This window comes from Choristoneura fumiferana, chromosome 8 (assembly GCF_025370935.1).
Source record: "Choristoneura fumiferana chromosome 8, NRCan_CFum_1, whole genome shotgun sequence".
Taxonomy (NCBI): domain Eukaryota; kingdom Metazoa; phylum Arthropoda; class Insecta; order Lepidoptera; family Tortricidae; genus Choristoneura; species Choristoneura fumiferana.
Genome location: NC_133479.1, coordinates 8,804,730 through 8,831,689, shown reverse-complemented (window position 1 = coordinate 8,831,689; position 26,960 = coordinate 8,804,730). Strand labels below are relative to the sequence as shown.

General features: G+C 37.1%; 1 protein-coding gene across 7 annotated transcripts in view; it reads left to right on the top strand.

The window, feature by feature from the left end:
- Window positions 1-301: 301 nt before the first annotated feature.
- The window catches only part of LOC141430352 (potassium voltage-gated channel protein Shab-like), a 77,707-nt gene continuing 51,048 nt past the window's right edge, over window positions 302-26,960 (top strand). For all 7 annotated transcript variants that reach the window (XM_074091019.1, XM_074091013.1, XM_074091017.1 and 4 more), the window contains exon 1: window positions 302-546. The gene's annotated coding sequence lies outside the window, so the exon portion shown is untranslated. The remainder of the gene's footprint in view (window positions 547-26,960) is intronic.

Genomic DNA, 26,960 nt, shown 5'->3' with positions numbered 1-26,960 from the left:
TTAAACATGTTTTTAATTTAAATAAGTTTTAAAACGATGTGAACTCTGGAAATTTCTGCCGTAACTTGTAAAAATACATACATACGCTCGAAAAAGCCTTCCAACCCCAATCTACCTGGGTAACGATTTACCTCTATTCGAGCTTTATAAAAAACAAAAGACAATTAAGTACCCAACGATACAAACTTATGTGGAGCAACAAAAGAAAGTTGCGTAGGTACTTTGCGCAGCGAGAAAGCTCTGAGGCGGGCGGGCGCCGCGGGGCGGGCGAGCGGGCGCAAATAGCCGGCGCGGCGCAGTCGGATTCCAACCGGGGACCCACCTGCGTGTCCGCCACCTGCCGACCACCGACCGCGAACGCCGACATCTGACCACGGGACCTCCGACTCGACTGCCCTCTAACCCTTCTCGGTGACCCGCTAACCATACCCCTGTGTTGTGACTGTGATCTCTATACTCTACCAAAAACAACTGATCTAGTGTTCTCAAGTCTTGGTTCCACACGAGCAGCGCCACTTCACGATCAACTTCAAGGTTATACGGAAGGTAAACAACTACCACTTTCATTCATAATTTGATGGCTATCAGCAATGCCAGTCGGTAATAATTAATGATCCAACATCGATTCGGCCACGCAAGGTGTTCAGTCTTACATGTCATTTAATGTTTTTGTGCTACCAACGAACATTCATTTTATTTAATACCTACCCAGGTGCGTTAAGTTTTTTTATATTTTTCAACGTTATATATTTTTTGTAAAATTATAAATTTTTAAGGCATTTAACTTCCACGCGCTTTGTTTTCCTTATGCTGTAAAAATGTCAAAGCTGTTTAATTAATTTACGAAGTAATAAATCGTGCTAAATCAACAGCTGTCGGAACACTCCAGCCGTACATAAAACTTTGTTTGCGCCGATGGTATGTGGGTGCATGACACCCCGTGACCCATTTTCGCAACATCGACATTCGACAACTGAACGGTTGGCAATAAGTCGGTGAGACACTTGGTTATTCACGATTTCTTTGAAGATTATTTTAAGATTGTTCCGGAGTGGCTCACGTGTGCGAAACAATCGCTTTAATGTTTTAAATACTTCAGGGCTAACGATCGCACTGTGTTAAGTGAAGCTTTCTTGCAGTACAGCGTTGCAATAATTTCTTTGATCTCCTACCTACGTTACTTGGGCTTAATGCATTTATTTGGTTTGCACCGCTCGACCACTGCGCGAATAATAATATTGTCGGTTTCTAGTTCAGTTCAGCTAAAGTCAGAAAAGACGGTAAAAAATCACACTGGTATTGAAGAAACACATTTGAAACATAAAAGAACTACGAGTAATAGCTTGCCTGTCATAGTCAGCCTCAGCTTTATTAAAAAGGTTTAACTCGACTGACTCAGAGAAAAGAATACCTATTATTTGAACAAATTAGCAAATTACGTAATATGTATTTTCAAGTTTGTAATAATATTTAACAAAATCAAGATAGGTAAGTAAATAAGCGCCGATCTTTTGTGCACCATATCACTTTTAGTATGACATGGTCTGAAAACTCCTTCATTTTCTTTGCATTGTTTATCCCTCTGTGTTTGGAAAGAAAGTCATTGGTTCAAGTCTAAATGTAGTATTGATTGGAAAATAAGAGCTGAAAGATTTCCCCTCTCGAGACCAGCACCGTTCCGCCTGATCGCAAATACCGTTGATCAAATATACCTCGGCCCCTCGAGCCAACCGCACCCGGCTGTTTACTCGAAAGCCTACTTCTTAGCAATTAGGCTTCTGCTATAGTACAACATTTAGCTTTAGCATTTGACACTGCCTGCTCCAAGTAGTATTTAGTCAAACGGAGAACGACGAGCGAAGATTTCATTCTAAAAGCTCGATGGCTTATATAAGTATTAGGTTTTAATCTTCATGCTAATTTTATTGAGTAGAGACGGCCTTCCTAAGCGTAATAAAAGACTTAAAATAAATATTACGTACCTATTAAGGCGCTAATCAAATGAATGATACAATTTATGAGTGTATTTGTATAGCAGGCAGTTAGTTCAACAATACCATGTGGCATCTGACATCAGTCCGCTTTAAAATTAAACTTTATGGTAAAATCTGTTTTTTTTTTCCAAGTTCTCTACACAGTAGGTCTTAAAGTGTACTAAATAATATCTAAAAATTCTGCAGTTCATTTTTCCGCTTTTAAAACTTAGGTAGCACTTAGGTCTAATTACGTTTCATTGTCTAAGGCAAATAATTATGAAAAGTAACTTTCAACGATGGAAAGTAAGTGTATTATTATTTTATCACATTATTGAAGGTATACGTGTGAGCGGTTGCTTGTAGCTTCATAATAGTAAATTCCTTTCAAAAATAGTACCTGTGGTGAACCACTTATTAAAATGAAAGCAATGTGTCAGGCTTAACAAGTTAAAGTGGGGTGTCGTAGCTCGTAGCTCGTAGCTGATCCTTGGTCGTAGACGCGCTACGAGGAATTAATTATTCATGCTATTATTGGGAGGTGTGGTGTTTTCGTCACCACAGGACGAGTATTTATGTATCTTTTCTAGATAAGATTATAAGATTGCATATTCATGTGCAATTTAACATCTATAGAGTCGCAATACACATTGGATACCTAAGTATCACTATAAATACCTATTTCAATTTAATTTTCGATATTGTTACTTTTTCTTACTTGTGATACGTGTTTCGCGTGCAATGTGTGTTCGTGTTTAATACCTACTGTCGTAAGTGCTATTATTATCACCTGTCCGTCATTCCCGCGCGCCACAGGTGAGCGCTAAACAATTTACACCACCGCCAAAAATCAGCTCTAACTTCAACCACTGTATTCAGCTATTTAGTCATAACTCTTTCGGTCGCGTGTCTGTATAGTGAGTGCTTTAGATAGAGTCTTGGCCCGGTCCTAACGTACCTATGTTGCTTTTCCATATTTATACCGACATAGTTTTAAGACTATGTATAGGTACGAACACGAACAGGGAAATTGTTCGTCCATCTAGACATGCTAACAGAACTGGCGAGTAGCACCGTGTGTTACTTTACCAATAACTTGATAAGTTAACAATAAATTGATAAGTTATTTGTATGTTTTTTACTAACAATAATGGATGTAGAGATAATTATCTAAAAAAATCATTAAAATATATAAAATAATATAAAAAATATTTACACGAACCATTTGGAGTCACTTTTGACCCCCTTATAACTCAAAAACTATTTTCACATGAACATGTCAAATTTGGCTCATATACATATATCGAGACTAGTAGCGAGATACAAACCTATGTGCTCAAAATTTCATAAACACATCTCAAACAGTTGATTAGATATTAACGTCCAAAAATCGTCATTTTTAACACTGATTGACCTACTTGTATACCTAGATCAAAACTCTTAACTTAGTTCCGGATGACCTATAAGTATACAATTTCAGGCATCCAGATAGTTGGCTGAATACAATGGAATAAATCAGAAACTAGTAAATTTTTATAATTTTATTATAATTTTTGAATTATTTCTATTAGGAAGGAACACTTACTTACCTATTAGTGAATAGGTTACTTACTTATTTAAGTGCCTGTAATGTAAAAATCAGCAATCAAAATTGATGACAGCCGGTCTTTATATGGATATTAAGGTCTTCAAGTGAATATATAACAAGTGCAATACGACCCTTATTTTTTTAATCCAAACTTGATCCAAACTAATTACATTTTGTACTTAGAACTTCTTAAAGAGTATAGTCGACTTTCGTATTGATTACGTTCTTAACTGGGATATAGTATTAATTATTATTTCAAAATTCAGCGCACACCAATAGTGTAAGATCATTACTTATAAATAATTACATAATAAGTATTAATTTATGTACAAAAAGTAATTATATCCCATCAAAACCTACCAAAAACCTACCTACCTAAATGTCAATTGAGAGCCAAGTTCAATATTATACGAATATGCCATGGTTGTTGACTTGAACGACAAAAGCAGTGAGATCTAAATGGGTGATAAGTTCAGGGTCAGTCCTGAAATTTATTTATAACAACATAAAATATTTTATAACAACTTAAAATATCATTTCTTCTTATAACTTAGGATAATAATATTTAAGCCTAAGGCCTGTCTTGGCTAGTTTTCATAGATGAATTATCCTCCAAATTAGGTCTCTCAAGCAGAGGATCGTGGGTTCAATACCGGGCTGAGGCGAGCCTTGAGCCTTGAGTTTTTCGAAATTCATCTGCGAAATTAAATTCAAAATTTACTGTGAAGAAATCTGCACAAATATGCGAAGCGATTCAATGGTGTGTGTAAACCCGCACTGGGCTTGGGTCGGAGCTACGGCCCAAGGCCTCTCATTCTGAGAGGAGGCCTGTACCCAGGAGCTGGACGTATATATGCTGGGATGATGATATGATCTATATCTGTCTATTATCTCTTTACGCTAACGCCGTGTAACTGATTTAGACGAAAGTTGGTATGAAGATGAATGAATTCTTCGTATACCTATGAAAGGCAAAGGCTTCCGCAAAGGTGCTTATGTAAATCCAATAATGTAAGTGACATGCAAAGGTCAAGTTAGACAAAAACTTGCAAGACGAATGGACCGTCAACCGAGAAACAAGCTATGCTTGTCGTTGATAAAATGGAGTCGTTATGTTGTTTAGTCTACATAGATTTAGATATGTAAATAAATATCAAAACTATGTCACAGACACACGATAATATCGATCGGTGTAACTACACTTACAAGTTACAAATTACAGGCAATATTGATCCAACGTCTTATGTGCCGTACCTGGCTGCTTCTATCTAAGTATTATTGGTTGCTTTCATTTGCTTAGGAAAGGTCGATAAATGGATGCTTCGGACGCTTTGATGGTGAAGAGGTTTATTAGAACATATAATTAAGTGATTAATATAATTAGGTTGTTTATGACACTTGAGATTATAAGGTTTTATGAACTGGCAGCCGATTTTTGAAATTATACCCGTGACCTGACTGTTTACCACATCTTGTATACCAAGGTTTTGTTATTTACTATGTATACTAGATTAGCTAAATTTCATGCATTATTATTACTTATTATGATTATATGTAGTAGAATAAATAAATTTGAACAAATTATACTCTTCTACGTTGTTATAAAATAAATAAATAAATATCATGGGACACTTGACACCAATTGACCTAGTCCCAAACTAAGGAAACCTTGTAATATGGATACTAAGCAACGGATAAACATACTTATATGTAATATGAATATGAGCAAAAAATTAAAACATAGATCGTCCTCGTCATACTGAACAACATTAGATCAGCGACTTTTAAAAATAATTAGTTTTTTAATTTTTATTACACTTTTACGTTTATTCGAAAAAGCAATCTAAAGCGAAATGCTTCATGTTTGTAGCTTGACAGGCGACGTCAGTTGTGTTTTAGGATGGCGTACATTGATAGCAGTATTTAATTTGTATGAAAAAAGGAAAATTCGAGGACTCCATTATTTTAAAAAGTCGCTGAACTAATGTTGTTCAGTTTGACGAGGACGATCTATGTTTTAATCTTTTGCTCGTATTACAGGCCACATACTAGGCCAGGTACATACTTAAATACATATTAAACATCCGAGATCCGAGAATAAACATTCGAATCATAATTCGTACAAATATCTGCCCTTCCATTACTTATTGAAGAATGTTTATGGAATCGAACCCGAGACCTCAAGCTTCGTAGTCAGGTTCTCTAAGCACTTGGCCATCCGGTCGTCAAAATATACTCGTGCCTATGTATTGTATTGTTTAACTTTTATTATTCATAAAACACATGAAATTAACAGACAACAAGAGAATGAAATGAACAAAGGCGAACTTATTATTAAGTATGCATGCAAAACTGGATGCAGATATCATATGTATAGATTCCCGACAATTCTTTAAAACTGCTTCTTTCTTCTAATTCTTGACGAAAAAAGAAGTCTTTATGTTTTGAGTAAATAATAGGTAATTATGACCCTATACACGTGTTCACTTTTTCGGATTTCGGTTTTTTCGAAATCAGCTTAGATATTGGAAAGTATGAGTTCTGAATATATTGGTGAAAAGTTCTATTTTTCACTGTAAAATTAATCTGAATCGGTCGAGTTCCGGCGCCGCGGCGCCCGTGTTCCGCGCTGGCGCTGACACAGACTTAAAACTTATTGTTGGACCAGTGGCCGTATCGTCTAACACTATAGCTCCTGCGATCGCCCCATCTCTTTTTATTCTCATCTCATACCGCGTAACAGAAAGAAGTGGTGAAAACGATCGTGATTCCCAGAGCGTTAGACAATAAGGCCTCAGCTTTGCCGGCTCACTTTTACAAAGTAGATGTTATATCTTGGGTATGATTCTCGAGATAGGTATCGAAAGAAATTACAACTACATCACAGTTTTAAGTGAATTTGTAGATACCCTGCCTTATATGATACCAGACCAGTGAGGTGATGTGCAAGCGTCGTGTTAATAATTCAATAGAATCATTTTACGATAATCGTGGGACACTTGCAGTGATGACTGTTTCGTAGAGTGATGTCAACAATTCTTGCTTATATACTCTCGCAGAGACCATTTTCTAATTACTCGAATATAACACACTCGCAATTGCATTAATTAAAGTAACAGCTTTAATAATATTACTATTATTATTATATTAGTTCACGGTTGGCTTTCCAGCCTGAACTGATCTTGACAAAGAACCACAGAATGGTTCGAAACTGTTGGGCATATCTTGACTACTAATCGTGAGTACCTGTGTATTTTATTATAATAATTATGTCTGTCTCAAGGTAGTATTAATTTAAAGATGACTAGAACATAGTTTTTCGCGATTGATGAAGATAAGTAACCTTTTCATTACGAGTACAAATGTTATGTTAACATTCTACACATCTGTCCAAAACTGTCAAAGAAATCATTGTGAAAAGGTACATTCACCTAGTAACAGAAATTTGACCGGTAAGAACGATTTGCCTGTTTCGGATCTCGAAGTGTTATTGTTCTTACTTATTATACCGAATAGAAAGAGATGCATAGAGCAACAAAGAGTAAAAATTCATGGTGAATCGGGCCCGTCAATTAGGTCACTTGCGGCATCTGTTCGCTCTAGGTCCGCGGTGGGGCGTGGGAGCCTGGCCGTCCGCCAAATGTCGCTCCCCCCTCACGATATATTGAAAGCCTTCTTATCTTCATCTTGCTATTGGATCTTCGTTTATGTTTAACTATATTTTGCTAAACGGAAAGTAGCACGTTTAAACGCAGAAGGAAAATCATATGATGAAATGCCACTTTGCTGACGTAATTAAAGTCAATGATTTTTGCGTTCAGCATTTAAAAAAACCGGCTAAGTGCGAGTCGGACTCGCGCATTGGAGGTTCCGTACAAACCTGTAGGTAGTGACTTTAAAATTATTAAAAATATTTTTATTAAATGATTTAACTTTTAATTTACGGTTTTCGCAATTTTTCCTTTATCTGTGCTATAAGACGTTGCTTTGTACCAAATTTCAAGATTCTGAGTTCACGGGAAGTACCCTGTAGGTTTTGATTCCCTTGCGAGTTGCGAGTTTCGAAACTTTGCGGCATAACCGGCTTTATCTTTTGATTGCGTTGGTTTACAAGTTTGATTTTTTAAGTAGACCTGAGTATTTGATATAAACAGCTTGATGCCTCCACGCGTTCCTGAGAAAAAGGGTCTTGACAGACGGACGGACAACAAAGTGATCCTATAAGGGTTCCGTTTTTTCCTTTCGAGGTACGGAACTCTAAAAAGTAGCAAGAGTTCGAGGTAAAATATACGTAGATTTCAAACTGTGTGATTTCTAAACCCGTCGCGCTTAAAGCGTTAAATAATATCACATGGGACAATTGACACCTTTTACCTACGTCCCGAGATAAAGCAATGCTTGTAATCTGGGTAACAGCCATCGGATTAATATTCTTAAGTGTACTGTGGGGACTGTAACTTGGTAAGAGCTTAGGTAATGGGGATCTACGCGCGTGACTTTAAACTCAGTTCAAATAAAATGGATATTTCTTCAGTATTTAGATTTATTGTACTTAGAGCTTAATAATACTTTACAACAGAGATAGGTCTAGCCGCTCAGGCTGTCGGGAGCAATCTGTGCTGGCATGTATACCGCTGTCAATCTCTTTTAAAATAATACAGTCAATCTAGCGTGCCAGGTGGTCAGTTTTACCACTTGCCAGCGGTATACAGCCTATAGGCTAGGAACTATAGTTCCTACAGTACCTATAAATAAATGAATACATAGGTACTTCTTACTTACCTACTGCCGGGTACAGGCTTCCTCTCAGAATGAGAGGGCTTGGGTCGTAAGGCTCACGCGGGTCCAGTGCGGATTGGGAACTTCACACACACCATTAAATTTCTTAGCAAATAAATACTGCTGCTTAATGCTGTTTTCTGTATCGCTTACTATTTCTGGTGTACAATAAAGAGTAATTGTATTGTTGTATTGTATTGTACTTAGAGTCGAGAAAAATATCGTATTATCTACCTACACTAATATCTGCCACGAACGGAGATCGAACTTGGGATCTCAAGCTTCATCAATTTTCTGTGACAAGGTTCTATAGTGTTCTACAATTCTAGTTATAGTGTTCTACTAGCGTACTGCCTTTTAGGCGTATTCTTCGAATGCTCAATCTACGCGACATTGAATCAATTTCTTCATCCCGCAAAATTGATTGCCTTGCCTACTATATGTATGTATGTAGGTACAGCAAGATCGATGTCGACATAAAATCATGGATAGGAAATAAATTTATGCTGTCCTCGATATATTTTAATTACAGTTTAACACGCAGAAGTAAAATTAAGAGTCGTTGATATATGGTTTTACTAGCTTTTGCCCGCGGCTTCGCCCGCGTGGAATTCGGTTATCACGCGCTGTTCCCTCGGTAACTGAGCATTTTTCCGGGATAAAAAGTAGCTTATGTCACTGTGCTCTGGCCCATAAACTATCTCTATGCCAAAAATCACATCGATCCGTCGCTCCGTGTCGCCGTGAAAGACGGACAAACATAGAAACATTAATGCGTAAGGTAAACGTACGAGTGCTTGTCACTGTCCCAATAGTTGGCACCCTTAATCTTATGTCATTATCAATAGAGATGACAACATGGTGTCGTCCATTGGGCATTAGTGTATCGAGGACTCGTACGTTTACCTTACAAGTTTTTTGTAAAAAATATTGTGTAGGTACTAACCAAATGAATACTTACTTAGCTTTTTAGCCAGACAGGCGCACCGCTTTGTAAGCCCTGCGGGCTGATACACAATAACGATTCCCGCTTAATTCAGAGTAGCTGGAACCGAGCTTCGCTCGGGCTAAATCTCGTTAACCACGAGTTTTCTTAAAGAAAATACCAATCTAGATCAAATGTAAACCTCTGAAAACCATTACAGCTGTTTCTGAGATCACTGATGGAAATTATTAAATAAGAATTACATACCTACACGTTCAATAACGTTAGACTCTACTGTACGACGTTGCCCACATAATTTGTAGTTTAGATAGATAGTGAAACGCAATTAACTTAAGGGGATCCCATGCCCCAATGACCTTCGATTTGAATTCCTTAGTTTTCTAATGATTTTTGTAGCTTATTATATAAACAACAATGGCTTTAAGCAATACAGTATCCCATATTTACTTCAAAGTTCATTGTTTTTGATATATTTGGCATCAAAGTTGAACAATTTTAGGCCAAAAACCTGGTTTTGTGACCATAACTTTTGTGTTAATTACTTTCAAATGAAAACCCTCAACCAGTTTTTAGAGACGTCAAAGACGAACCCAAATATCTAGGTTTCGTATAAATTAGATCTTTCACGTCAATAGAGATACGAAATAAGTGTTTTTTCAGACAATGCTTAAAAAATTATACAAAATTAAGTATTCATTTTTTTCAAAATCCGGTAGACAAAAATGGAGACAACAGATTGGAGAGCCGATAGCCGTTTGACTTATAATTCTATCTGTAGTGCAAAAGTAGGAGATTCAAAATTTGTCAAAAATCGATGAAAAGCTCGGGTAGCCCCTTAAACGATAAACAGGTTTAATTATGTTACAAATCCCGACATTTCGAGCCCTCTTGACTAGAGAGTGGTGCCTGGGCGCAAACTACAAACTACAGCACAGCGTCGAGTTTTAAGAACTTTTTGAAGCAAGCATTTTAAAAGCACATTACAGAGCGAATAATCCCGACGTGGCAAGCAGATTTGTATTCACATTTTCCGGGACTCGCCCGGCCCCGCTTGGCAGCGTTCCACCCTTGTGTGCCGACCCGGCTGAGCTGGCGCCCGCATTCCCGCTGTAATTGGTATAAAAACTATTTACGTGGCAAAATACTTGGGCATATACACAGATTTCACTCTGTTTGAGAACAGAGATTAAATTGAAAAATGTTATTTCATTAATTTCAAGTGTAGGTACGCAAGGGATATGAAAAAGTGCCGGAGCCAAGGTGTTAAAGTGACTATTAGTACCTACAAACAATTTTTTTTGCACAGACCACCAGAATTAAATTATCTGCCGAGCTTAACAAGAATCTGACTTTAAAAGCGGGTTTGGTTCCTGTTCGGGTTATCTACCCCTTCATAGATATCTATGTGCCATATGAATTATCAAGGTATTTAGGGATAAAGTAATGAAGTGGGGCGCCGTCTTCGTGAGAGAGGTCTTGACCCCCGCTCTGGATCGTTTCTGGTGCAAAGGTTGTATATCGCGGTTCAACGCGGCAACGCGGCGAGTGTATTGGGCACCTTTGCATCAGGTACGACGCGGGGCGGTTTATTTGACTGATTATGATGATGTATTTGTGTTAATTATAATAACTTGACATGTATTATATAATATAATAAATGATGACTATATAAGTATGTTCGTTTATCCCTTGCCTAATTCAAGCTTTGTTAATTCGGGACTAGATGTCGATTAGTGTCAATGATTCCATGTGTTATTATTTGTATACTTACAATTGAACGTAATAGACAGAAAACTCAAGGTGCATTTACTAGATGATGCTAGAGCCATAAGGACCAACATGTATTAAGGCAAATAGTAAGCTAATTAACGCGATGCTACTATCTATAGAACAGCCAATAGCTGCAAGGCACGCCACTATTTAGAATCTGCGTAGGTGCAGTAGAAGAAGCTGATAAACATTCAAAGACCTTCATATCCCCTTAATATCTTGATAGTAGTATATGTACTGTGTATATTGTACAAAGAACGCATGCAATTGACAGATATAACAAAAACAGAAGCACAAAGACGAACTTATCCCTTATAGGGATCTATTCATACTTATTACTTATTCTGTGGTAGTCGTGTGTAAATAAATCATTTTGGTTTTTTAACCCCCGACGCAAAAAGAGGGGTGTTATAAGTTTGACCGCTATGTGTGTCTGTATGTCTGTCTGTCTGTCTGTTTGTGGCACCGTAGCTCTTAAATGGGTGGACTGATTTGAATGCGGTTTTTTTAATTTGAAATCAGGTTTTCTAGCTATAGTTCTTGGACTTGTTTCATTAAAATCGGTTTAGGTGTTTTTGAGATATTGAACTTTGAAGTAACAAAGTCGGGGGATTTCCAACTTTTTGTTGGTTACGTTATTACGACAGTTTATAAAAAAATATATATCTAGACAGTAAGTACCTACTTGCATTACATCAAGGATCCAAATTAACATGAAACATACATATATATTACTAGCATACTTACTTATTTTGTACCGAAAATTAAATAAAAAGTTCACAAGTTCTTAATCAAAGAGCTACGTAAACTCATAATATTTTCAAAGAAAGAACTTAACTTTTCATCTCTCCTGTTCGGAAAGTTTAATTTTCATGGGTGGAAAATTGTGTTTTCATCTCTAGGGTGGAAAGTATTTTTTTTTAATTTTTCGATTAGCAAAGGAGTCGAAGATAATGGGGGCTATCGTTTTTTGACTTTCTAGATGGCGCCACTGTTGCGTGAGGTTTTAAATGTGGCTTTCAAAGTCTGTTATTACGGGCGTGCAAACAAAGTTTACTTAAAATCATATTTAATACACCTTAAAACCGTACCATAAAAATATCGAGCAACCGAAATATCGAACAAAACTGTCTCCAAACACAGACATTCATTGCTCCGTAACGCATAATTGCCATAATTAATTTCAGGTAATGCAAAATATTCACAAAATTATTCCAACTCTAAATAAACCCGCGTAGCTCACCCAAAAACTATGAGATTTGACATTTCGGAGACCTCACGCTCACTAGCGCCTCTAGCGGTGAAAGTTACGTCAATGACACTTTTTTTTCACGTTTCGGCATGGCCATCTAGATGCACGTCGTGACCAAGGAGCTTATATACAACACACAAGAAATTTGATTTTTATTACGTCACGAACATATTCCATCTCTTTCTTTAGTTAGGTTAAGAAAGAGATGGAATATATAAATAAGTAATAAAGGTCAAACTTCTTCGTTCGGCGTTTCACCTCCAGTTTTGTATATAAGCTCTTTGGTCGTGGCAAGTGGCGAGTAGAAAAGGCACCGTTGTAGGTTGGATATAAGTAAATTCAATTTATTATTATTCTCACTTTTTTTGTAGTATTTTTCTTTCCTCGCAGTCGAAATGAAAAGTAAAGTGTCTAACTCGAGTGAAATTATCCATTTCCCCTTGAACTATTGGCGCTCTCACTTCGTTCGGGCGCCAGAAATATCTCGGGTGAAATGGGTCACTTTCCACCCTTGGTTATCAATCCACCATTGTCGTTGCTTTCGTAATTTTTTTATTACATTGGAAATGTTCTCAAAACTGAGCACCTTAGCCAACTAAAGCTATATTTCGTTCAAATTAGGTTGTAAATAAGTCTCACTTTGTTCCTTAGCCACGGTGCCTGACACGTAAGCAAAATAAAATTAGCATATTGTGTACCTACAGAATTATTCATACAGTGGTTTCGCCAAATATGCTTGTTCCATTGCATAAAAGCACTTCATTAGCGAGCAAGTTCGTTTTTATTCGGTTGGTGGTAATGAAGCGAAGCGTAACTATGGTAGTCGTAGTTGTGACAAAGTACAGTCGAGTTCATAAACTTGTGAGCAAAAATATCTGAACACGCTTCTACGCCGTTAACAATAGAGTCGTGTTCAGATATTTTTGATCAAATTTTTGCTCACAAGTTTATGAACTCGACTGTACTATAGTTTATAATAGCTTTGCTAACATTTTGACTCGTGTTTCAGCTCCTTAACTGATCATTCGTCAACTTTGTGTTAAGTAGGTAAGTTATGACAAGTTTTAGTTACGAATATTTTCGGCTCAATGCCTAAAATCTCGAGAAATGAACACCATGGAGCCATTTACACCAATTAACATAGTACCTACCAATCTAAGCAAAGCTTGTAGGTAATCCTATAAAGAAATCCTATTGATACCCTGGAAGACTGGCCGTGCGCTGGTGTGGGACGCTACCTGTACAGATACCCTGGCGGCGTCCTACCTACCAGCAACTACCAAATGTCCGGGGACGGCGGCTGACGCCCGGGAACGCCTCAAGGTCACAAAATATAGCTGTCTCGGCGCCCAATATCATTCCTTTGCTTTCGGCGTCGAGACTCTAGGTCCTTGGGGTAAGGGTGCGCTGGAGCTACACATGGAGCTCAGCAATAGGTTAAGGGAGGCAAAAGGCAACCCTCGCGCCGGCAGCTTTCTCGCGCAAAGAATCTCAATCGCAGTTCAACGCGGGAATACTGCCTGCGTGATGGGCACCATGCCAAGAGGCCCACCTCTCTTTTTTAATTAAAGTTTTAGTTTTAGTTATTTTAATTTAATAGTAGTTTTAGTCCTATGGATATTTTGTATTTTCTTAATATTTTCTTAATAAATCTCTTTTCTAACAATGGGTATTAGATAATGGATAAACATAGGTACAGTAGGGACTAGGCTGTATTCCGCTGGTATCGCTGCGGTACTCCGACGTCCTCTGAAGCGATAGCTGAAACATAAAAAGTACACCGACCGCGCCTAACTCCACCACTTGTGGGGACTGTAACTTGGTAAGAGCTTAGGTAATGGGGATCTACGCGCGTGACGTTAAACTCAGTTCAAATAAAAGGGATATTTCTTCAGTATTCTGATTTATTGTAGGATTTATAATTAGATTACATAGATAGTTCCAGCCACTCAGGCTGTCGGGAGCAATCTGTGCTCCGGCATGTATACCGCTGTCAATCGTCTTTTTAAAGTCAAATTCTAGAAACATACAATATGTACATATAAAAATACTACCATTATACATAATACAGTCAATCTAGCCTGCCAGGTGGTCAGTTTCACCACCTGCCAGCGGTATACAGCCTAGTCCCTACAGTACCTATTTATATGTATTGATAAATACATATTTAAATATACATATGAAAAGTCTTGCGAATTCATTACCCTATAGACTAAAATTGATGTTTTAATAATAATATTTATTTATTCAGATTATTTATCCGTTCGACTCAGCAGCGATTTATCTCGTTTCTATGTAACTACTGTTTAGGGGTAAAAAAATCCGTAGGCACTTTTGATGAGTATAAGACTCTAGCATAAACGTTATTATTTAGTTTTCATACAAATATCTAACCTGGTCAGGGATCGAACCTCTTTTGTAGTCAGATTCGTTAACCGTTAAGTTGTATTCATACAGTCGTCTCTGTTTTATATTACACTAGCTGTTGCCCGCGATTCCGTCTATGAAGAATTCGTTTATATATCTAACCCTAAACTATTACACTAGGTATTCTATGTCCTTTCCAACGCCTTAAACGAACACCATACAAAATGTCATCTTTGTCAATTTAGCAGCTTAAATGTGAAGAACTTTCAGATAGACAGACAGAGTTGTTTTCGCATTTCTTATATGAATTAGCAAGGATAGGAATAGATATTATATTAATATTATTCGCAATAACTTGTCCACAAAAATTTTTTAGGCCTAGTTTATGAGAAGGTAGGTGATAAGATCAGTATGAAAAAGTTTTCTCCTTTGCCACCGCGACGGCCGCGAGGTAGAATATTTACATAAACGTATGGCGCTTCAGTGAATATACCTCCTATATCCGTTTCTGAATTATAATCAGAATCAAGGTGGAGGATCCGTTAGATCCACCCAATTCCCCTTGTGATCGTCCCACCGTGTACCTTGTGAATGTAATCGTAGTATAAGTACTTAATTAAAGAAGCTTTTAGTAATTAGCGCCTAAAAACTACTGGAAAGCAGGAGATAAGATAATAATTAATTAAAAAAATGACTTCGACGGAATGTTCATTAAAATGAGGCAGGGGCGGCCACCTGTTTTTGATGTCAAGAGTGTAGAACGGATATTGATCGTGCGGCGCGGCGGCTCGGGCGGCGAGAACAAAGACCGGTGCCGCGCCGCACCACAGTTCGGAATGAGTCTGTCCGGTGGTCAGTGGCTACTACACATACAGATGATTAGGCTAATTGCTTAAGGTGACTCATTGTTTATTGAGGTAGTACGAAAGTGTGCTAAAAATATACTTAGTGCTTTGTTTTTGTAAACTCTTCCTTCGTCCTCTATTTAGCCTAGCCCTTATGCTAAAATTGAATTCTCGACCATGTTTCTGCACGAAGTTGTAGGAACATCACGCCATACGTGTTCTTGTGGTGATGGACTAAGTGGTCTAAAAATCTGTCTACTTAATCTAATGCTGTTACCATTTTTAACACATCCAATAAAAACAACTTAACTTAAGTACCCCATAAGTGTTTTATAATAGGTTATGAAAGGACATTGTCATATAAATAAAGGTGCAGTTTCAATTATTTAAGAAAATGTATCCACCATTTTTTCTATTTATTTATACACTTATTTTCATCAACACTGTCTTTATGAAAGTTAAATTGATGATTAAAAATGATCTGCTGCTGAAGGAACAGTATGTTACGTAAATAAACCATGCGTGCATCCATCAACGTCGCAGGGGAATGGTAGAGTATGTAAAGCTTATTTGATTTGGAAAGCTCTGTGCCTATATGTTATCAGAAAACTCACTTTGTCAAGTTGTTCTCTTTTCTTTATTTTTAACCGACTTCAAAATGTTTGTGTTTGTAGTTCCAATGTTTGTATTTTTTTTTAATAATGTATTCATTTTTAATGTAGGCTTTTGCCCAGCAGGCTACTTAAAAAAAAAGTACTCTTTTTGATTGCCGGTTCTACTTAAGTAATTCTTGCTGGGTTAGCACCAAACATGAAAAGCCACTAGTACAGGCAGCGTATGGTTGTTATATTTCTTACTATCTGGCAAAGTAACTGCATGTTTTCTACCGTAGTTTTAAAATGACACATAAAATTCGGTCAATCACAATTTTTTATATCATTTTTAATTCTTCTAGCATACTTACTGCGTACTGTGCATACTTAAAGAAGTTTTAATTTACTTTAATTTATACGGGAATATCTCTCTCACCCGGGATAAAAAGTGGCATGTGTCAATATTATTTAGCAACCGTTATACTAGAGAAGAAAAATAACTTTTAAGAATCAGTTTATTGTTCCGGAAATGAAGTTGACATGAAATCTACATGAATAAAAACAACCAACAGTTAACATCTTCGTTAGGACGTGCTTTGGCAGCAGCCAGTAAAAAAATGAATAGTTACTTATTAGGTAAATTATCTTGCGGTTTTTTTAGCAAACTTAAATAGGTATGTGTTTCGTAACGTAGGTAAGTATAGGCATAGCAATACCTAATGAAATTTACGGCTTGTAGTTTTAGTAACACGGTCTTAAATGAAGTGTGTTCAAAAACATACTAGAGTTATTAAATCGATTGCCAAAAATTTTACAGCATGCAACTGTTTCCCGTACGATACAAAGAACCATAAAATGAGGTCGTTTGCATTCTAGCATTGTACGAAAATTAGCTAACGTCCGTTTGTGAACAAGAAAAGTGAAATTTTCCTGTTAATTTTCCATTTCATCGATTAAGTTTGGTGAAATATATTTATGTTAACATTTCCGCGCGGGGTAAGATATTGACATTAACTTAGCGCCTGTAGAACAGCGAGTAACTTCCACGAATTATAAGTATTAGTGTAATTAGGCACCTCCGTTGTTTGTGAGGAAGTTAAGACATATTTACGACTGTAGCGGGAGATGTATGGAGCGGCACGCGTGAAATCAAAACAAATTATCGACGGAGAGCGAAATGCTAGATTAATTTATCGTTGAAATCATCAGCGAGCGTTGCCAGAGCCTATCTATGCCGACTCGACCCATTTCCTTACTGGCTCGAAAGCAATAGGTATACATTGTTTCTACACATGCCTCCCCTGCCTCCCTAAAAGCCTTTTGTTTATTATTTTAACGTCTTCGAAACAATTTCAAATTGGAACACAACTGTCAAGTTAGACAGAGCCATTTCACGCATTTCACTAGAACGACTTTGTTTTTAATGGAACAATTCTTAGGTACGGTCAAAGAACTAATTGGCGTACCTACCTACCTACTAAGGTGAAGAATCTTTTTGCTGCTAATATCGTGTTGACATTTCAAACATCAACCAAAGAAATCAACGTGAAATTGATAGTGAAAAATTTTCACCCTACACGGGATTCAGTTTCTTTGACTGTCCGTCGTACCGTACGTATTAGATGGAGTTCTGTTGCTTTTGCAGTTGGAAAAATACGACAGCTAACCGATGTGGCGACGATACGGTTGGTGTATTTTGTTTGCTTTAATAGCGTCATTTCGTTCGGCCTTATTTTATGGAGATCTGCTGGAGACATATGGAGTAGTAATATAATATAGTATGGAATGATAGAAGGCAATTGACAAGATTTCATATTTCTAAGACTATAATTTGATTCGTTCTCTGTATTCTGCTTGGAAAGAGAAAAACGCTGATATTTTTAAAATTTCGCTACGATTATTAATTAATTTATTACAATTTTTTTAAGATGTGCTTATTCTAAAAGGGCATAACTCCAAAACTACCAAACAACACAATAGATCCATTACTTTTGTCTAGTCTCTATTAAAAAAAAAGATCACGTAAATTTGACGTAGACGTTGTCAAAATTATGACAGCTCCTTTTTCTGGTGAAAAAGGCAAAGGAAACATATTATCTATTCTGTGGTAATGTTGGCAAATTCAGATATTTTTTTTCAATTTTATGCATTTATTTTCCTATGTTCAGGAGGCAAAACTCTTTCGATTCATGTAGTAATTTTAATTTACAGGTGTTAAAAAAATTCAATCTTGTCAATTGGTTCGATTTTATAACTTAGGAATACGGAAATCTTTTTACATAATATAAATAAGAAGGTATTCTAACCATGCCGGCGTTTACTGCAGTTGAAATAATAATTTGTGTAAGTACATAAGAAATAATATAACATATTATGTGTATTTTTTACAAACGTCGAAAAGCCTAAAATAAGACTGATGTTTCGGCAATTGCAGCCGCTGCTCCCGCCTTTAGTGATGTCTTAAGCAAACTGGGATAGCGCGAATGTGTCCACACATGTGGCTTTTCATAATATATCATCATATAAGGGACAAGCGTCATTCCAGCAGGTCTCTTGCTATCATCACGTGCTAGCCCAACCTGACAAGAGCCCGGTGAGTTATGTCGCTAAGACAAGCATGGCGGGATAGACGGCCGGCGCTTTTGCAATATGTTAGTCCGTGATGACCCAGCCGATTTAAGTACTACGTTATTGTTACAATAACAAGGACGGCGAAGGGGTATGACGACATTCGCACCGATTCTCAGGCCGACAGCCAACCTACTCTTTGATGAGCGCTTGTTTTAGCCTATATTGAATAAAACCAAAATATGGCTTAGACTTTGCCTATTAAAACCCCCTTAAGATTGTTTTATGTTATCTTCCTTAATTGGCCGATATCACCTTGTATTCAACAAAAAGCATTTCTCGTTATCGCTATTGACTAACTGCATGCTGCGCTTAATATGTTATATATTGCCTTTACGTCATAGCGATAAGTTAAGTGGCGATATGTTTTGTTTAATAAATCACGCAATGATAAAAGCAATCACATTAGGCGTAGAAATTTAAATACAAGAAAAGTGAAAGTTGTTTTGACGACTTAATTTATATTGCTTCGCTCTATCCGAGGGAATGTGATCAAGAGTTGCCGCCTTGATGATCGCGATGGATAATCCGGCGCGGGAGTTGGCAGCCGTCGCTTCCACTCCCGTCATGTGCAATGCTAATAAGATAGCCTATTATGCTCCCACATCGTCGGATTGCATGCTTGTTTCACTTTCAATAAATACAAGTGCCCATTAGCAGCTAATAGAATTGCAGTAAAATCTGCGCTTCATTTAAAGTATATAAATAAATAAATCATATTTTTAAAATCAGAAAATAATATATATATATGAACTTTTATGATTGCCCTTTATTTAGTAAATATTATAAATAAATCGTGAGTTAAACTTCATCTCAATTTAGCACAAGTCATTAAAAAAAACTGGCCCAGTACGTCTCGGACCACGCGCTGTAGGGTTTCGCATAAATGTGCAACAAATATTCGCTTAGATCGACTAATACCCGTTTACTTGTACAGTCGAGTTCATAAACTTGTGAGCAAACATTTGATTAAACATATCTGAACACGATTCTACGCCGTTAACATAGTCGTGTTCAGATATATTTTTGATCAAATTTTTGCTCACAAGTTAATGAACTCGACCGTACCTAAAGCCTACTAAACCGTGATAGAGAGATATCGTTGTTTTGAGCTCGTTGAGTAGGTAAATGCTGTATTTTTGTTTTTAAAAATATTGGAAAATAAAGGAATCACCAAAGTCAGCTTGAAGATTTTTCTTACCACACACTTGAAGTTTTAGAAACTTGAAACTTGGTGATAATGTTCATTACTATTTATATTTTACTAACAAACAGCAATACCTACTCGTAAATGAATTAGATTTTTGAGATATTGTGGTTTATACATATTTTAGCCTTTGGTTGTATTTTTTAACATACTTATACTCGTAGAGAAATATAGCTCACATAGAACTACATTAAAGAGGGCACTTCGTTTGATGCGGTTATTAGGGTAGCTCCTTCGTCAATATAATACTGATGGCTTTATAATGGACTTATAACGTGTCCGCCTTTGAACTACCATGTTACCTCAGACACATTGTCTCTAATCAAACATCTCAAAAGCTGTGAGAGCCTTTATTAGCCTAATGTTAGAAACATTTTCTAAAGTACTTAGAGCCTTGATTTATTTACGGTGAAACTAGACGAACGTAAATTTTTGAGTTGTCAATCGCGTATTTTCGGCCGCGTAATTTTGGTTTCATAAACAGTCCTATTTGTGTACTAATTTTGCGTCGCCGTGTGGCAGAAACTGGACATTTGCATAAGGTTGCGTTTCCACCAAAGATGTGTTGCGACGCTGCGAGGAAAGTGTTTGTCATGTCCCAATAGAACCGCTTCATTTACCTATCTTCGCACAGCACATCTCTGGTGGAAACAGCTGAGCGGAGCGAGCCGAGGGAAATGAAGCGTTTCTATTGGTTCATAACAAACACATTCCTCGCAACACATCCTCGCACATCTCTGGTGGAAGAAAACGCAACCTTAATGTTAATAGATAGGTAGGTAGTACATTTTTATTCTTTCAAGGAAAGGTTCAAGGTTTTTTTAGGAAAGATCAAGATTAAACGCTAGATGGAATCGAAAATACAAACTGAAACATAGATGCACAGAAAAACCAGAAAAATAGACCAGTGCTGCGAATCGAACCCAGGTCCTCGGCATTCCACGAATTTCTCCTATGCACCACATATCTCAGCTTGTTTCTTTCTTATTTAGTCACTTAAGCAGTTTTCGATATGGGTTTTACGGGATGACCGTATAGTAACAAAATTTGGAGTTAAGATAAAAAATACAAAAATACTCCAAAAACCAATCTTAGCTAGATGGAATGTTGGTATTGGTACGTCACCCAATAATTCCTTCGGCATGACAGACTTCTATTACTTTTTCATTGTGTTCGCGCTCTGCTATCGGTGATGATGATGCGTTGTTATATATCTATCTTTTGTTGTTCTTCCACTTGCGTAGGTATTATAACATGTAATTCCTTTTGTTTTCATATTAAGTTAACATTCACAAAATGATGCCACTTATATAGTGTAATGCAACATAATGAATGAATACCTATATGAATTTGTGTGAGGAATAAATATAACTCCATTCAATAAAAACCGTGTCGATAAAAGCAATCCCAAAGCCTTACATTATAGGTCTGTAGTCACTGACAGTCTTAACTGATACTTCTGGCGCTTTGTCACGTGATAGGATTCAGGAATGGTCATTATAGAGTATTGGCAACTATATATACATTCAGAAGTCTACGTGATTCTAGTCCGGTTCCGTGCGAGGTCACCCTCGGGAGTTGGCGGACTTAAAATTCCGTCCGTCACTTACATTTTGTATAAAGTACGATTCACATTGAGCGGACCGGGTGGACTTGGCTGCCGCCGAGTTCCACCGGCTCCTCGAGCACGGCTTAAGCTAAGTCCACATTTGTATCCTTCTGCCGATAACGATTCACTAAAGGCCGCATCAGCGAGAGCTCACAGAAATTATATGAAGTAACTTGTTTCCAAGGATGCTTTATTCTCCATTCCCGTGCATATGTTATTTCGCCGGCGCCAGCCGTGACCCATTTTTGAAGGCCCTCGGTGATGTGCGCCTCAGATATGACCGTACAAATTTATTACCCCTTTCCGACCTGCGCTACTACAGAGAGCCATAGAGCTTTCCGACTGATCGGAATCGGCGCTTGTATATGTGTAGGAACGTTTTTAGCTGAAGGTTAATTTATTTTCCATCTTAGCCAAGTATCTTACATTATATACAAGGTGTTAATTAAATAACTGAAAACCTCAGACACCTCAACAAAAATATTTTTTCATTTTAAGTTAGTTGAATGCATTTATTTCATTATTTTATGAGATTCATATGATTTTCTAAGTCAGTAATTCTGCTTCATTTCTAACTACACTCATAATTTGTATTCGTGTTGCCCTTTGACGTTATTTAGAAGAAAACCACACATTGACAGCAAAACGGCCAGTATTATTAAATTATCGCAATAGTATGCAACCTCGCTAAAATATTTAATTGGCGCCTGTTGTAGTCGTAACTTTTAGACTGGGTACAATATAAAAGAACATAAACACAAGCTCGATTCTACTCTCGAATCTGAGCATGAGCAAACTACTTTCTGGTTTTCAGTTATTTAATTAACACCTTATACATATGTATATGTAGTCAACCAACAAACCAAGGCATCGTTTAATAGTTTTCCGAAGTCAGTTGCTTCTAATAAGGTTAAAAGTAAAAGTTATTAAAGAGAGAGGTAACTTTTAGAAATTAAAATTAAAGTACCTAGGTAGGTTAGGTACGTATTTTTTAGTAGAAAAATAATATTCTGTATAGGTATTTTTAACTATGTATATGTAAATAGATACATGCTGTAAGTAGATTAGCTTTTAAAATGCATAAACATACTGACGAGCAAAAATAAAGGGACACTTATCTGAGAGTGGCCGTACAAATTCTTAGTGGTATTACAACGACTGTAGCGGAGAATGTAACGTAAAACATTCTAAGACCGATCTGTCTATGTAACTCGGTATAGAAAGCTTGGGGGCTATAAATCGATACTGTGGGCCGCAGACAGGTCGACGCGGCGTCCACGTCGGCTGCAAGTAGCTACTCGTACGCGTAGAATTCACCCAGTTGGCACGCGGGAGCTGGCATTCCACCAGAGTAGCCTACGACTCTTCATGCACAGCTCTCATGTGAGAGAGCAAGACAAAATACTGACTAAACGATCAATTGCAGAAAATAACCGACCTCTATTCAACCAGCTGTGCCCAGGGCCTTAGTGTCACTGCTTCTAGTATATTTCTGGGGGACGCGTCACCGCTAGGGCAGATGCGTCCCGTTACGCATCACACTTGGCAATACCTACGACACTGCGTTTATTGCGTCATTATAACGCGACTGCACTTTAGATCACTTGCATATCCTATTTAAGATGTTCCTATAAACATTTCGAGAACCGGCCGTGAGCAAGTTTACTATATCAGAAGTGAATTCTGTAAATAAACACATGTACTTCTCACTTTTGTTATTGCTTTTGTTGGACGCATTTAGGTTATAAACAGTTATGAATATGATGTCACAGTTGTGGGCGACAGGACGAGGTTTCTTCGGTTCATTTTAATTTAAAATACCTACGGCTTTTAGGTGTGTGAAAGGCTCGCTCAGTCGGCTTCCGATGCGCCCGCACCATGTAGCGCTGAACAAAGCTATTGTCGTTCTCCAAGTACGTGCGCTGTGCATTTACTTACAACATCTACAATCTAGGTATATCTTTACAACATTTAAATGTATTTAAACATTTTTGCTTCTCATCGTCAAATACTTATCTATTTCTATTTAGAACATTGTATGTATAGGCCTATTCAGATAAAAAAAAATATTATTATCGTATTCCTCTCCTGAAAAAACAACTCCTAAATTTTCTTTATCCTGAATTACATTATGAAAAAGAGACATATTGACAGCTCATAATGATTAACGAAGAAAAAAAATCGTTTGAAAATTAAACTTAGTGATTTTGGAAAAATCAATTTAAAATAAGTTTTAAGACTGACTGTATTTTTGTCGACTGTACTTCATTGTCAGCAAATCTTCTTCATTTTTCAAACTAATCTGAGTACTGGAAGTGAGTGCTATTTTTAAACAATTTACAAATTATTATAACAATCGGAACTTAAATAAAAGCTCTAAGAAAACATCCAAACTTCAAACTACGTCAAGTATGTACGAGCTACACGCATAGCAAGCAGTAGGTACTGTTACTACTTCATAATTCTCAGCAGTCTCTGAACTAAGCCGCATGCGAGGAGCACATAGCAAAACTTTAAAGGGTACGTTTGATTTTCTCTACGGAAACCTAAAAAAATATTTATAAGTTATTGTTCTATCACGACGAGTGATCGGTGATGTATTATAGGATACAGAAAAAATTCCGTCATGCGGTGCGTGTGACTGTAGATTGGCAGCGAGCCAGGGTTGACTACTCGCTCGCGCACTTCCGATGATACTTTTCCGTATTTCTATCTAAGCTAATAGCTGTACCAAACTAAACAACTGCTTAGTAACCCACTGTTAACGATAAGAAGGTAGGTACAGTCAATATCAGATGTGTAGCGTTATAATGTGTACGTGGACTTATTCGTATTGTGTACGTTTCTGTAGTCGGGTTGGAAAATTCTCGTATTATCGTCGCTTACTGCTCGTGTTTGTAAGATTCGCGTTGATTGTGGGTACGTGTCTTTGCCAAGAATTTTTACATTTCACTTTTCTATGCTCAAGTTTTTAATCAAACAATAAACCCAAGTAGCCTTGCGAGATAAAATTTAAACTCTAAGAAGAGTGTCTAAGAAGACACGTCTCAAGTGACCTTTTTCTATGAACTGGCCGTCTAAAATTTTACGGTAGCACAGCGAGAGGTGGTATAGGCTAACATCTGTAAATGCAACTTAGAACTGGTCATCGCTGTACATGTACTCCCGTACCGCCTGTACCGCCGTACTTATGTACGGATTAGTAGCGTGGAGAAAACATTTTCGGTATTCAACCAGGAGAGTGAGAGAGAGAGTTAGGTTAGGTTAGACCTACGGTTGCAGCACGTCGCAGTTAGATACTGTAATTAAACAAGCTTCAGCTTCAAATCACTGAAGTAAAAAAAATAATTAGGCAACCCGGTGAATATGATTATTTACGGTATCACGCTACTGGTACAGATATACTGAAAAGTAAAGAGCTATATGTTGAAACCTGAGGAATTTCGCAACGTATGATAATGAATGATCATATATTTTATCATTCAGTATGTAGTTTATTATATCAGAAAAAACCGGCCAAGAGCGTGTCGGACACGCCCAAAATGGGGTTCCGTAGCCATTACGAAAAATTAAGTAATACTTTTTAAGGATTTTGTATTTTATACGGAATCTTCCAAGTTTATGTATATTTTATACCTTAGGCTGCTATAAGAGTAAAACTACTAATAATTCTCAAACAAACTTAGCCTTTATTGTTTTCCTTGAAATTTTGATATACTTCTGATTTTATTCAAATTTTTCCACCCACAGGGTTAGATTTTAGAGGGGGGGGGGACGCTCGAGTTTAATGAAAATTTGAACTTTAAAGTTGAATATTTCGCAAAAAAATCAATGAATCGAAAAATCGTCTAAACAAACCCCCCCACAAATGGTTTTAAAAGACCTACCCAACGATACCCCACACTATAGGGTTGGATGAGAAAAAAAAAATCACTTCCACTTACGTATATGGGAGTCTAAGGGAGGTACCTTAAATTTTATTTTTTATTTTTTTTATTTTACAATTTTGTCGGCATAGTTTACATATATATCCGTGCAAAATTACAGATTTCTAGCATTGATAGTCCCTGAGCAAAGACGCGTACGGACGGACAGACAGACAGACAGACAGACAGACATAGCGAAACTTCAAGGGTTCAGTTTTGCCATTTTAGCTACGGAACCCTAAAAATCCGTAGGAATCTAATTAGAGTTGAAAGGAAACAGCTGGCATCGCCAATGAAAACTGATTGACGAAACTACACGAATAATTTTGTTTTCATTTGACACGTCATTTCCATTCATTTTAATATTTTATTGGTGTACGCGTCGATTTATCGACCTCGAAATGGTGAGTCAGATCGCCGATGAAATCAATTTTAGATTTGAGAAATATTGTTTATGTTTGAATATTGAATTCTGTCAGTATTTACTCAAGAATATCCTGCTGCGAGCCCGAGCGGTCTGCAATACAAAGGAGCTATTTCAGAAGCTTTTAAGGAGCCATGCACACGCGACACAGTGCCCTGGGATTGCACAGAATAAAGTTGTTAAAGTCATCTAAGCTATTTTGTATTTCAATTAACCGTGTTTGATTAAATATTCCGGCGCACCAAATGGATGCATGAAAAGATTGATGAATTTAGAGGAAGCAAGAGTTGTATGCCAGAACGTAGCAAGTGGAAGGATGTAGTCTCTGCCTACCCCGATGGGAAAGAGGCGTGATTTTATGTATGTATGTATGTACCAAATGGATTGGAGGGTTATTCGTGGTTATTCTATCTTTATAGTACTTAAAAATGTTGCTTTGTATCCATCTAAATTCTTCCTACCCCATACAATTACTATCTACCTCGCAAAATAAATCAATAGTTTATTTTATTATGAGTGTCACATGTAACTATTCATAATAGACAAAATAGCTACCTACAGAAAAACCTAAATCATAATTAATTTCATTACAAATTTACAAGCTAAATGTAATAGAACAAAGAAAAAAAATACAGCCCAAAGTATCCGTCGGGTTCGAAGGCGCAATAAAGCGCTTTAGTGCTGTAAACAATGCTGAATCTACCGGTCGTTATCTTGTTTTCAGAAAAACGGGATAATTATGATGTGTGGAAAAAGACTTTGATTTTGCTACGCGTTCGGGAAGGTTCTCCCTGAATTATTGAAGTATCGATTATTTTCGTATTTTTGTTGGGGTTTTCTAATTTCTTGTTAATTAATTATAGTGTATTATTTTGTGTGAGTTTCCTGCTTTGTGTATTTTATCGCCAAAATACGAGTGATTTGATATTCATTGCTGGAGACTACATAGCGATTCGAAGCGTTTATTTAATAGTTAAAACGGGGTTTAATGGGATTTTGTTTTTGTTTGTGTAGTGTGGGTTTTAATATTAGTCTTGGGGTAGCGGAGAACCT